Source organism: Peromyscus eremicus, chromosome 10 (assembly GCF_949786415.1).
Source record: "Peromyscus eremicus chromosome 10, PerEre_H2_v1, whole genome shotgun sequence".
NCBI lineage: Eukaryota > Metazoa > Chordata > Mammalia > Rodentia > Cricetidae > Peromyscus > Peromyscus eremicus.
In genome coordinates this window covers 11,107,978-11,119,034 of record NC_081426.1, presented here as the reverse complement: position 1 = coordinate 11,119,034, position 11,057 = coordinate 11,107,978, and the positions used below count along the sequence as shown (strand labels likewise).

The 11,057-nt window shown below is 47.7% G+C and overlaps 1 non-coding gene across 1 annotated transcript; it reads right to left on the bottom strand.

Moving 5' to 3' along the window:
* Window positions 1–436: 436 nt before the first annotated feature.
* Window positions 437–600, bottom strand: LOC131921327 (U1 spliceosomal RNA). The gene has a single exon (XR_009381953.1). It is a non-coding gene; the product is annotated as a U1 spliceosomal RNA (small nuclear RNA).
* Between the last annotated feature and the right edge of the window lie 10,457 nt (window positions 601–11,057).

Genomic DNA, 11,057 nt, shown 5'->3' with positions numbered 1-11,057 from the left:
GCGGATCTCTGTGAGTTCGAGGCCAGCCTGGTCTACAGAGTGAATTCCAGGAAAGGAGCAAAAGCTACACAGAGAAACCCTGTCTCGAAAAACCAAAAAAAAAAAAAAAAAAAAAAAAAAAAAAAAAAAAAAAAAAAAAGGCGTTCATATGACTGGGTAATCACCTGGACTCGGGAGGAGGAGCCAAGCTGCTGCCTCAGATGACTGGAATACAGAACTCAAAAGAGCGTACTCCATTGTGTCTGTTTTAATAAGAATGAGCTACCACACTAGACTCTGGCGGCGGGTGTTGAAGAAGCGACATAGAGGTTACAAACCACCAGTCGTTGTCTTAACACTATTTAAGTTTGCCTCAACTTGGTACTGACTAATACAAACCAGCTCCAGAAAGTAAGAGACCAAGGCACCAAACTAGTCTAACTTTAAACAGCGAGACCAGGGGAGAGCGCGAACGCAGTCCCCCACTACCACAAATTATGCAGTCGAGTTTCCCGCATTTGGGGAAATTGCAGGGGTCAGCACATCCGAAGTGCAATGGATAAGCCTCGCCCTGGGAAAACCACCTTCGTGATCATGGTATCTCCCCTGCCAGGTAAGTATGAGTTGCTGTCGCCGTGCGCACTCTCTCCCTCACCGCGCATACCTTTTAAACACACGGTCATTGCCCACGCGCGACCACCTCACCTTCACGCCATCGAGACCGCTGATGTGCTCCTCACTCCTCATGGAAATCACATTCACGATACACGGATTACTCACCACGCGGGACACGGCCCTCCGAGTCCTGCGGGACCGGCAGCCCCTGCGCTCAGCTTCATCTGCATACGCCCCGCCCCACGAGTTTTTTTTTTTTTTTCTAGGCTACGGGGTTGCGAACAAGCAGACAGGGTCTCCCCCTTGCTGGGCTCTCTTCCAGCGCACGATGTAGCCTAGGATGGCCCTAAACTTCTGATCCTGGGTGTGTGTCATCGTCCACTACTGGGAGTCACACACTCCGGGTTTTTGTTTTTTTTTTGCCCCCCCCCCCCCCCCCCCCCCCCCCCCGGCCCGCCCGAGACAATCTCTGTGTCGAGGTCTGCCTGGGCTACAGAGTGAGTTCCAGGAAAGGCGCACAGCTACACTCCGTTATTTTTAATACCTCTAGGTCCTGATCAACCTATCTACTTAGTTTGGAAAGCATCAAAAGAGGCATATTTAGTCAAACTATTAATACAGGCCCATTGAGTAGTCTCAGGAGCTCGGTAATGTTGTTGTCCAGATGAATTAACACATAAGGCAGACTAGCAGGCATCAGAACAAGGGGAAGTGCTAGGTTAAAGGTTTAGGATACTAGACAAGTTTCAGCCCCTTGTAAGTCCTCTGACATTAATTTGGGCTGCCCCGGTCACAGTGAGTTTTGCCACTCAATGGGCTGACAGTCTGGTTAGTTCCTATCCTGTATAATATGGGGACTGCGTGTCTAAGCATGACCAGCCATCCTGGCTGACTTTTGGCTAGGAATGATTAATTCTATCCCCAGGGTCCCTTCTTGTGGCATAGAATCTGATACCCCAGGTTTTTCCTGTTTCCTAAAGGTCAGAATCTTTTAAAGGAATTCTTCAGGAAGCCTCAGTTTTACAATCCTAATTTTTGCAATGGAAATGCCCTTGTTTCTGGCAACTAGGGGGTCCAGCTGTAGGGTGTGCATAGAACTGTAAATTTGGTGTTTTTATTTCAAAAGATACACTCTCATATCTTTTTCTTTCCTATAACCAACCAGATACTTAAAGTGGGCATCAGTAAGTAAAGGTCAAGATGGAGTATGGGTTGCCAGTCTGTAGTCACACTAGCTAATGGCTTCCCTTGTATCTGTCTTCCTCAGTTCCCAGTCCAAGCCTCAGGAGGAGGTAGAGGGCGAGGCAGGGAAGGGAAGGTGTGGAACCCTGGTTTCAATGGGTCCGTAGTCCGGGAGACAGTGTCTGTGGCTTCTGCTTTCTTGACCTGAGTGTGGTGGATCCACGGTGCAATGCCAGCTGCCTTCGAAGCCACAGGAGTGGGGAGAATCGCCGTGTAGGGTCCTTTCCAAGTCGGTTCCAGTGTCCCTGTGACTGACTGACTCAGACAGTGTCATCAGACCTGAACAAGCTGGATCGGCTGGAGGACTTGGAGGTGAGCTGGGTCTCTCGGACAGTCCAGTGAGGAGCTTGTATGGAGCACCGGGGTGCCTTGAGAAAGCAATGGTTAGAGAGCAATGCCAGCTGCTGCTCTCTGAGCCTGGGAAGCAGTGGGGAGGCCCTCCAAACACAATCTCATGGGGTAGCCCCCCCCCCCATGGGGTGCAGCGGCCAAAGCAAAGCAAAGGAAGGGCCTGTCCACTCTGCTGGACTCCAGTGAGAGTTTTCTTGGAGTTTTTGTTTGCTTATTTTGTTGTTGTTTTAAGCCCCATTTATTCTTTTTACCTGACCAGAACTTTGGGGTCTACATGCACAGTAAAGTTCTTAAGCTATGTCTAAAGCTTTAGCTACTCATTGACGGGTTTTGATCATGAAAGCCAGGCCGTTGCTGGACCCCATTGCTAAGGGGAAGCCAAGCCAGGGGACTAGTTCCTAGAGGAGCTTCTCAGCCGCTGTCTGAGCAGTTTCAACCCAGGTGGAGAAAGCTTCTACCCACCAGGAAAAGCTGTCTGTAAAAACTAGCAAGTGTTTTTTTCCTCCCCCAGTAGGTGGGAATCACTGTGAAGTCAGTTTTCCCTAAGTTTGCTGGGGTGTTGTTCTCTTATTCGATCCCTTCCTGGATAAGGGCACTAGACTGTCCAGCCCTTCCTGGATAAGGGCACTAGACTGTCCAGCCTCGGTATAACATCCCTTGGTCTGAGGAGCACAGGAAGTTTTGTGGGCCCAGATGAGAAGCCTGGTGAAGGTCAGTTCCCAGAGTCCTGCCTGTGTTTCTGGGGAAATGATCTTTGCCTCCGGCATCCCCATCAACCCGTGGGTTTGTGCTGTCCGTTTCTTCCTTACCGTGGAGTCTCAGGCAGCACTGGGCTGTGGTATGCCATCAGAACATCAATAGCTCCCACTGGTCTTAGGGACGTTTGTTGGGCAGCGAGGTCAGCAGCTCAGCAGTGGAGGACAGCAATTTGTAGAGAAGCCAAATAGTCTCTAGGAGGGACACAATTTCTTTTCTTTTCTTTTCTTTTCTTTTCTTTTCTTTTCTTTTCTTTTCTTTTCTTTTCTTTTCTTTTCTTTTCTTTTCTTTCTTTCTTCCTTCCTTCCTTCCTTCCTTCCTTCCTTTCTTTCTTTTTTTCATTTATTTATTATGTATACAGTGTTCTGTCTGCATGTATGCCTGCACACCAGAAGAGGGCACCAGATCTCATTACAGATGGTTGTGAGCCACCATGTGGTTGCTGGGAATTGAACTCAGGAACTTTGGAAGTGCTCTTAACCTCTGAGCCATTTCTCCAGCCCCAGGACACAATTTCTTTCTTTTTTTTTTTTTTTTTTTAATTTTTATTTTGCAATACAATTAAGTTCTACATACAGGCACAGATTCCCTTGTTCTCCCCCCTCACGCCCCCCTCACCTTCCCCCCAGCCCGCCTCCCATTCCAATCTCCTCCAGGGCAAAGCCTTCCCCGCGGACTGAGATCAATCTGGTAGACTCAGTCCAGGCAGGTCCAGTCCCCTCCTCCCAGGCCGAGCCAAGGGACCCTGCATAGGCCCCAGGTTTCAAACAGCCGACTCATGCAGTGAGCACAGGACCCGGTGCCAGTGCCTGGATGCCTCCCAAACAGATCAGGCCAATCAACTGTCTCACCCACTCAGAGGGCCTGATCCAGTTGGTGACCCCTCAGCCATTGGTTCATAGTTCATGTGTTTCCGTTTGTTTGGCTATTTGTCCCTGTGCTTTATCCAACCTTGGTCTCAACAATTCTCGTATAAACCCTCCTCATTCTCGCTAATTGGACTCCCAGAGATCCATCTGGGGCCTAGTCATGATCTCTGCATCCAGATCCCTCAGTAGTTGGATGAGGTTTCTAGTACGACAATTAGGGTGTTTGGCCATCCCATCACCAGAGTAGGTCAATTCGGACTGTCTCTCGACCATTGCCAGCAGTCTGTTGTGGGGGCATCTTTGTGGATTTCTGTGGGCCTCTCTAGCACTTTGTTTCTTCCTATTCTCATGTGGTCTTCATTTACCATGGTCTCCTATTCTTTGTTCTCCCTCTCTGTTGTTGATCCAGCTGGGATCTCCCGCTCCCCCAAGCTCTCTTTCCCTCGACCCTCGCCCTTCACTACCCCCACTCATGTCCAGGCTGTTCATGTAGATCTCATTCCATTTCTCTGTCGTTGGGCGATCCCTGTGTCTTTCTTGGGGTCCTGTTTTCCAGGTAGCCTCCCTGGTGATGTGAGTAGCAGTCCAGTCATGCTTGTTCCACATCTAGTATCCTGTTATGAGTGAGTACATACCATGTTTGTCTTTCTGAGTCTGGGATACCTCACTCAGGATGATTTTTTCTAGGTCCATCCATTTGTCTGCAAACCTCATGATGTCATTGTTTTTCTCTGCTGAGTAGTATTCCATTGTGTATATGTACCACATTTTGTTTATCCATTCTTCAGTTGAAGGGCATCTAGGTTGTTTCCATGTTCTGGCTATTACAAACAATGCTGATATGAACATAGCTGAACAAGTGCTCTTGTGGTGTGGTTGAGCATTCCTTGGGTATATGCCCAAGAGTGGTATAGCTGGATCTTGGGGGAGATGGATTCCCAATTTTCTAAGAAAGCGCCATATTGATTTCCAAAGTGGTTGTACAAGCTTGCATTCCCACCAGCAGTGGAGGAGAGTTCCCCTAGCTCCACATCCTCTCCAGCATAAGGTGTCTTCAGTGTTTTTGATCTTAGCCATTCTGACAGGCGTAAGGTGGTATCTCAGAGTTGTTTTGATTTGCATTTCCCTGATGATTAGGGATGTTGAGCAATTCCTTAAATGTCTTTCAGCCATTTGAGTTTCCTCTGTTGAGAATTCTCTGTTTAGTTCTATAGCCCATTTCTTAATTGGACTGTTGGGCATTTTGATGTCTAATTTCTTGAGTTCCTTATATATTCTGGATATCAGTCCTCTGTCAGATGTGGGATTGGTGAATATCTTTTCCCATTCTGTAGGCTGTCGCTTTGCTTTGTTGACCGTATCCTTTGCCCTACAAAAGCTTCTCAGTTTCAAGAGGTCCCATTGATTGATTGTTTCTCTCAGTGTCTGTGCTACTGGTGTTCTATTTAGGAAGTGGTCTCCTATGCCAATGCGTTCAAGACTACTTCCTACTTTCTCTTCTAGCAGGTTCAGAGTAGCTGGGTTTATGTTAAGGTCCTTGATCCACTTGGACTTAAGTTTTGTGCACGGTGATAGATATGGATCTATTTGCAGCCTTCTACATGTTGATATCCAGTTTTGCCAGCACCATTTGTTGAAGATGCTTTCTTTTTTCCATTGTGCACTTTTGGCTTCTTTGTCAAAAATTATTTGTTCATAGGTGTGCGGATTAATGTCAGGGTCTTCAATTCGATTCCATTGGCAGGACACAATTTCTTAATGTCTTTTTCCCCAGCAGTGAGAAGCCCTCTTTTCCTATGGATCATACCATGGACATGCTTGGTAATAAAAGTGTACCAACTGATGGTCCCTGTACATGCTGATGGACTTCCCATCTGGGAGCCTGGGTCAGATCCCTCAGTTCTGCTCTCCAGGCTGAGGTACCTGACTTGGGCCCAGATCGTTTTGGTCCCAGTAATTACTGCAGCTCCCACATAGCGGTTTCATCTCCTGACAGTCATGGCTGAGCCCCTGTATCAGCAGGTAGCCGAATTGATGGCGGTGGGCTTCTCGAACTGGACTGGAGGGTGAGTCAGGAGCGGGGCCTGGTACTGGTCACACAGTCATTGGACAGCCAATGCTCTGGGGCTCCTCAGAGGAGGGCCTCAACTGCGTCGTGGGGCGCTGGGAATATACGACTTGACCCAGAGTTAATTGTCCCCCCATTAAACTAGCAGCAGCCACCCCAGCCCTTAGGTAGGTGGGCCATCCTGCGGCTACGGGGTCCAGTCTTTCGGACAGGTCTGTCACTGGGTGTTTCCATGACCCCAAAGTTGGGGTAAATCCCCTTTTGTGATGTCTTTTGTCTAGTCTCGGTCCAGATAGGGGCTGAGTGGCCCCTTTGTGTTGGTGTGTAGAGGCCTTGCTCTTTCCACCAATTCTGGTATCCAGAGACAGCACTATGGAGCTGCATCTAGGAACACTTGAACCTGTCTCTGAGTCTTTGGAGTTGGGATCTGAAGGATGACGGCAGCAATCCCACTCTGAGACAGGCTCCTTTCGCCTCCCTTCAGCTGGTAGCCAGTAGCCTTCTCTAGAGCGAGGCTTTCTCAGCTGACTTTGTGTAGCTCAAGGTCTGTAACTCTTGCAGCAGTCCCTCAGTGGTCCTTTTATAACCTAGTTTCCCAGGAAACCTCTGACGGGGGGTGGGGTGGGGCAGGAAGTCTGCATTAATGTCTTTAAATTCTGGGGCAGTCTGGTCCAGGTATGTCACCCCCACCCCCAACTGGGTCTGTTCACTTAACAGCAAAGATGGACCTGGGGGTAGTGCTGCACCCCTTTAATCCCAGCACTCAGGAGGCAGAGGAGGCAGATCTCTGTGAGTGTAAGCCCAGCCTGGTCTACAGAGCAAGTTCCAGGACAGCCAAGACTACCCAGAGAAACCCTATCTTGAAAAGAAAAAAAAAGAAAATGTGGGGTTAACTGACCTCTGCCATTAGAAGGTTGGAGAACGAATGAATGCATCTTTCAGGTCCCAAACACTGTACCCCTGTTTCTCTGGAAGAATCAGACTCATGAGAACCCGAGGTCCAGGTTTCTTCACAGACAGGAAACAGAGTGTGGTCGGAATTTCCTTTGGGCCACCAGCTCACAAATAACGACACAGAGACTTATTATTAATTTTGAAAGCTTGGCCAACTAGCTCTGATAACTTAAACGAACCTGTTTTTGTTAATCTACGTTCGGCCACAGGGCTCGATTACCTCTCCTCTGTACCGTTTGTCTGACCCCCCTGCATCTTGCTGCCGTCTCTCCCGCACCTAGATTCATCCCAAGATCCCTTCTCTGCCAGGAAGTCCTGCCTATCCTCTCCTGCCTAGCTATTGGCCGTTCCGCTCTTACTAAACCAATCAGAAGGTGCCTGAGGCAGAGACACACCTTTATAGTATAGAAAAAAATTATCCCACATCAGGAGAGGCATATTCCAGGGTGACTGGCAGGGCACCAGGGTGCCCGTCTCTTTAAGCCAGGCAATATGGACTGCAATTTTCCCTTTTGTTTCCAAGGTCATAGGGTGTTGTTTAATCTGGAAGGAGGTAGCTGAACTGGTTAGTTGAACAGTGCTGGGGGGTTGGTTTGTGCCCATACCCCTGGGAATCTTGGCTGTCAATCTTTGCTTTACAGAGATAGTCCAACTGTATCCTTCGATGGGAGGCAGAACTTTCAACTAGGAGGTATTCTTCTGACAGGGCAAGACGCCGACATTTTTCTGGCTGTCTGTAGGTCTAACTGCGTCTTCTCATCATCAGAGAAGGTGACGGTGGCTTTCAGTTTATGCAAAAGGTCTTGTCCCAAGCAGCTCTGTGGTTGAACACCTTTTAAACCCCCTCCAGCAACTGGGATCTACTTTACCTTTAATTTTTTAAAACTTTTATAACTTTTTTCTAATATATGGGGCCAACTGGGTGACAAGGGAAATCTTTATAGCAGCTGTCTTTAATCCTTCAAAAAGGACCTAGAAAAAGTTGTTTCAAGTCTTCTTGGTCAGTGTTGGACAGAAGGGAAAGTACGTTCTGTCCAGGCTGTATTGGCTGCACAGCAGGGGCAGTTTTTCTACTTTTTTCCCCCAGAGAATGGCGGGTTTTGTGGATCATTGGTTTAAAAGGAGATATAAATCATGAAAGAGAAAGGAGCGGAGCTTTCTCTTTTCCTTCGGGCTCAGCCCAGGGGAACTTTCCCCTTTCCCTGGGGCTGCTTAGAGCAGGCACAGAGCAGAGCAGAGGGAATGTTCACCTTGGGGAACTCTTTCCCCCTCCCTGTGTGCATTCTGCTTAGATGGCAGGGGACCCTGGTTGAGAGGCTTGGCTTCTCCCCACCCCACACAGGGACCAACCTTGACCATGAGCAGGAGTCAGCAACAAAACCAGCGAGAGTTCCTGCTCCTGGAGTCGGGGGTGGGGGTGGGGGGTGGGGCAGGCAGAGGGTTTTGGGTTTCTCTGGTGACCTGGCAGAGTTAAAAGGATTTGGGTCCCCAACCAAAGGGGACATGGGTCTTAAGCTGGGTTGGGGGAAGGTCTCACACCTGAGGAAGCCACTGGTCAATACAGAGAAACAAAACTAACAGAAACACATAGAAAGACATACACACACACACACACACACACACACACACACACACAGAGAGAGAGAGAGAGAGAGAGAGAGAGAGAGAGAGAGAGAGAGAGAGAGAGAGAGAGAGAGAGAGTAAAGACAACCAGGGGAGGCCACCACACACTCATAAACCTGAAAGAGAGAGAGAGAGAGAGAGAGAGAGAGAGAGAGAGAGAGAGAGAGAGAGAGTAAAGACAACCAGGGGAGGCCACCACACACTCATAAACCTGAAAGAGAGAGAGAGAGAGAGAGAGAGAGAGAGAGAGAGAGAGAGAGAGAGAGAGAGAGAGAGAGAGAGAGAGTAAAGACAACCAGGGGAGGCCACCACACACTCATAAACCTGAACAGACAGACGGATCCAATGACGTCTCACATGGATCCCAGACGCTGGGTCAGCAGGTGCGTCTGACCTTTCCTATGTGTCCAAACAGAAGACATCTTAACCAGACTTGCCTCGAGAGGTGACAGACTAGACTATTCTCTAGTTTGTTTTCGGTGGAGGTGTCTGAATTGTTAGTCAGTGATTAATCAAAGAGAACCTAGGGATCCGGAGCATCTCTAGTTGCTCATTTAGGAGCCCCTGACCACCACACTCTTCCTCGATCCAAGGGGCTCTGGGAGCTTCAGTGTCTCAAGCTCTGGTCTCCAGAGTCTCCAGAAATGCTGTGGGGTGTTCACCAGAGAAGACTGCTCAGACATGGGTTTAAGCCAATAGAAAGTCTTCATTAGCTAGCCAGTGACTACATTGGGTATTTGGGATCCCATTGTAGCCCCGAGCCTTTCTCAGGGTGAGCTTTTAAGCACAAAAACCATGTTCAGGTTTGACATACTGCAGTTAACAAGAACAGTTAGCCAGAAGCAGAACTACAGAAGCCAAAAAGCAAGGTCAGTACATTTGGAGATGTTCCCCTAACTACGGACTTTGGTGGGTTAGGTCTTTGTTTTCATTTTTGGTGGGTGGTGCTGTCTGTGTGTTGAGTTTTACAGCCTGAATGAGACTTCCATCATGGAGTCAGTTGTGCTAAGGTCTGGGTCCTGTTACACAGGGCCTCCCTGACTTGGCTGGGACTGCATCTTCGTTGGTTTCAGGGATTTGTTTTTCTTCTCATTTTGTTTGTTGGTTGGTTGGGACAGGATTTCATATAGCTCAGGCTAGCCTCTACTTGCTAAATATTGGGATTATAGGCGTGAAGAAGGCACCATGCCCAGTCTGAAGCAGACATTTTTAAACTTTCCGTTTGTTATCCTTTCATACTGTTAAGCCCAGCAGACAGGAGTAAGTGACCACCAACCCAAATGACCAAATTGGAGCAAGCTTTTTTATTGTGCCCAGGAGAACACAGCCTGTCTGGAGGCTGTGTCCCCTATGTGGGTTTCAGAGAGTGGCCCTGGACATGGGGAATATCAGGGTTTCATAGCTCAGGAGTGTGGGCTTTTCAAATAGGGGATTTTGCAGGCAAATACGTGGGAATCACAGAATCAGAACATAAGCATAACAAGTTGGTTATCACAACCTCCTCAAACAAAGGCGTGATTGCAAGGTGGTCATAACAAGGTGGCTACAATACAGTGGTTATAACAACCTCTTGAAATAAAAGCCTGGTCACCATTTCCTGGAACAGGCAGTACAGAACCAGTTGTAGTTACAGTTACATGTGGGGCATGGCCCAGTCCTTGAGAAACAGAGGTTTAGTCATAAACAGGAACAAAAGCCAGTTTGTCACTTATAAGATGGCTGTCAAGCCCAAGATGGAGGCATTCTGGTTTATCAATACCCAAGATGTTTTATGGACCCTGGGTATATGGGAATATAAGTTATGTATACAAACTGATCATTTACTGATGATAAATCATAAATTGATTTTAAAACAATTCTTTGGTATACATATATTTTACCATTTACTAAAAATGAAAGCAAATTTGCTTACTGATGAGATGGGTGTGCTTATTTATTTTACACAAAGAATGAAGTATTGGCTGAATATCTGATACTAGGTTATAAAGCATCTTCAGCATTTTTCATTATATTTCTATAATAGAAAACCATGTACAGTGAAAACAGTGCAATTCTTTTTTGTTTTTTTGTTTTTTTGAGTCAGGGTAGCCTTGGAAGTACACTATTTAGACCAGACTGGCCTCATACTTATGGAGACCCACCCGCTTCTCCAGTGCTGAGATTAAAGGTGTGTGCCACCGTTCCCAGCTATAATGCAGCTCTTAAAATACAACAGTCTAGAGGCTGGGCCGAGGTGTTCAGGCAGTGTTTGTTAGCAGGATGGCATGCACAGTAGTATGAAGTGTGCATGTTGTGTGTTCAGAACCAAGGCTGCAGGGAAGAACACGATATAATACCACTGGGTGCTGTTGCCAACAGCTGCATTCATTACGTGTTTGACAGTGAATCTCGGTCATTGCGGATTCAGAAACCCTTCACTGTTGCCAAAGTTTTCACAGCCTCCACATTCACTCAACCTATGGGTCACAACCCACAATTTAAGAAGCTATGGATTGAGTGGGGCATGGCAGCATGTGCTTTTATTTCCAGGACTGGGGAGGCCAAGACAGGAGTTCAAGGACAGCCTCAGCTGTGTAGTGAGTTCCAGGCCAGCCTGGAGT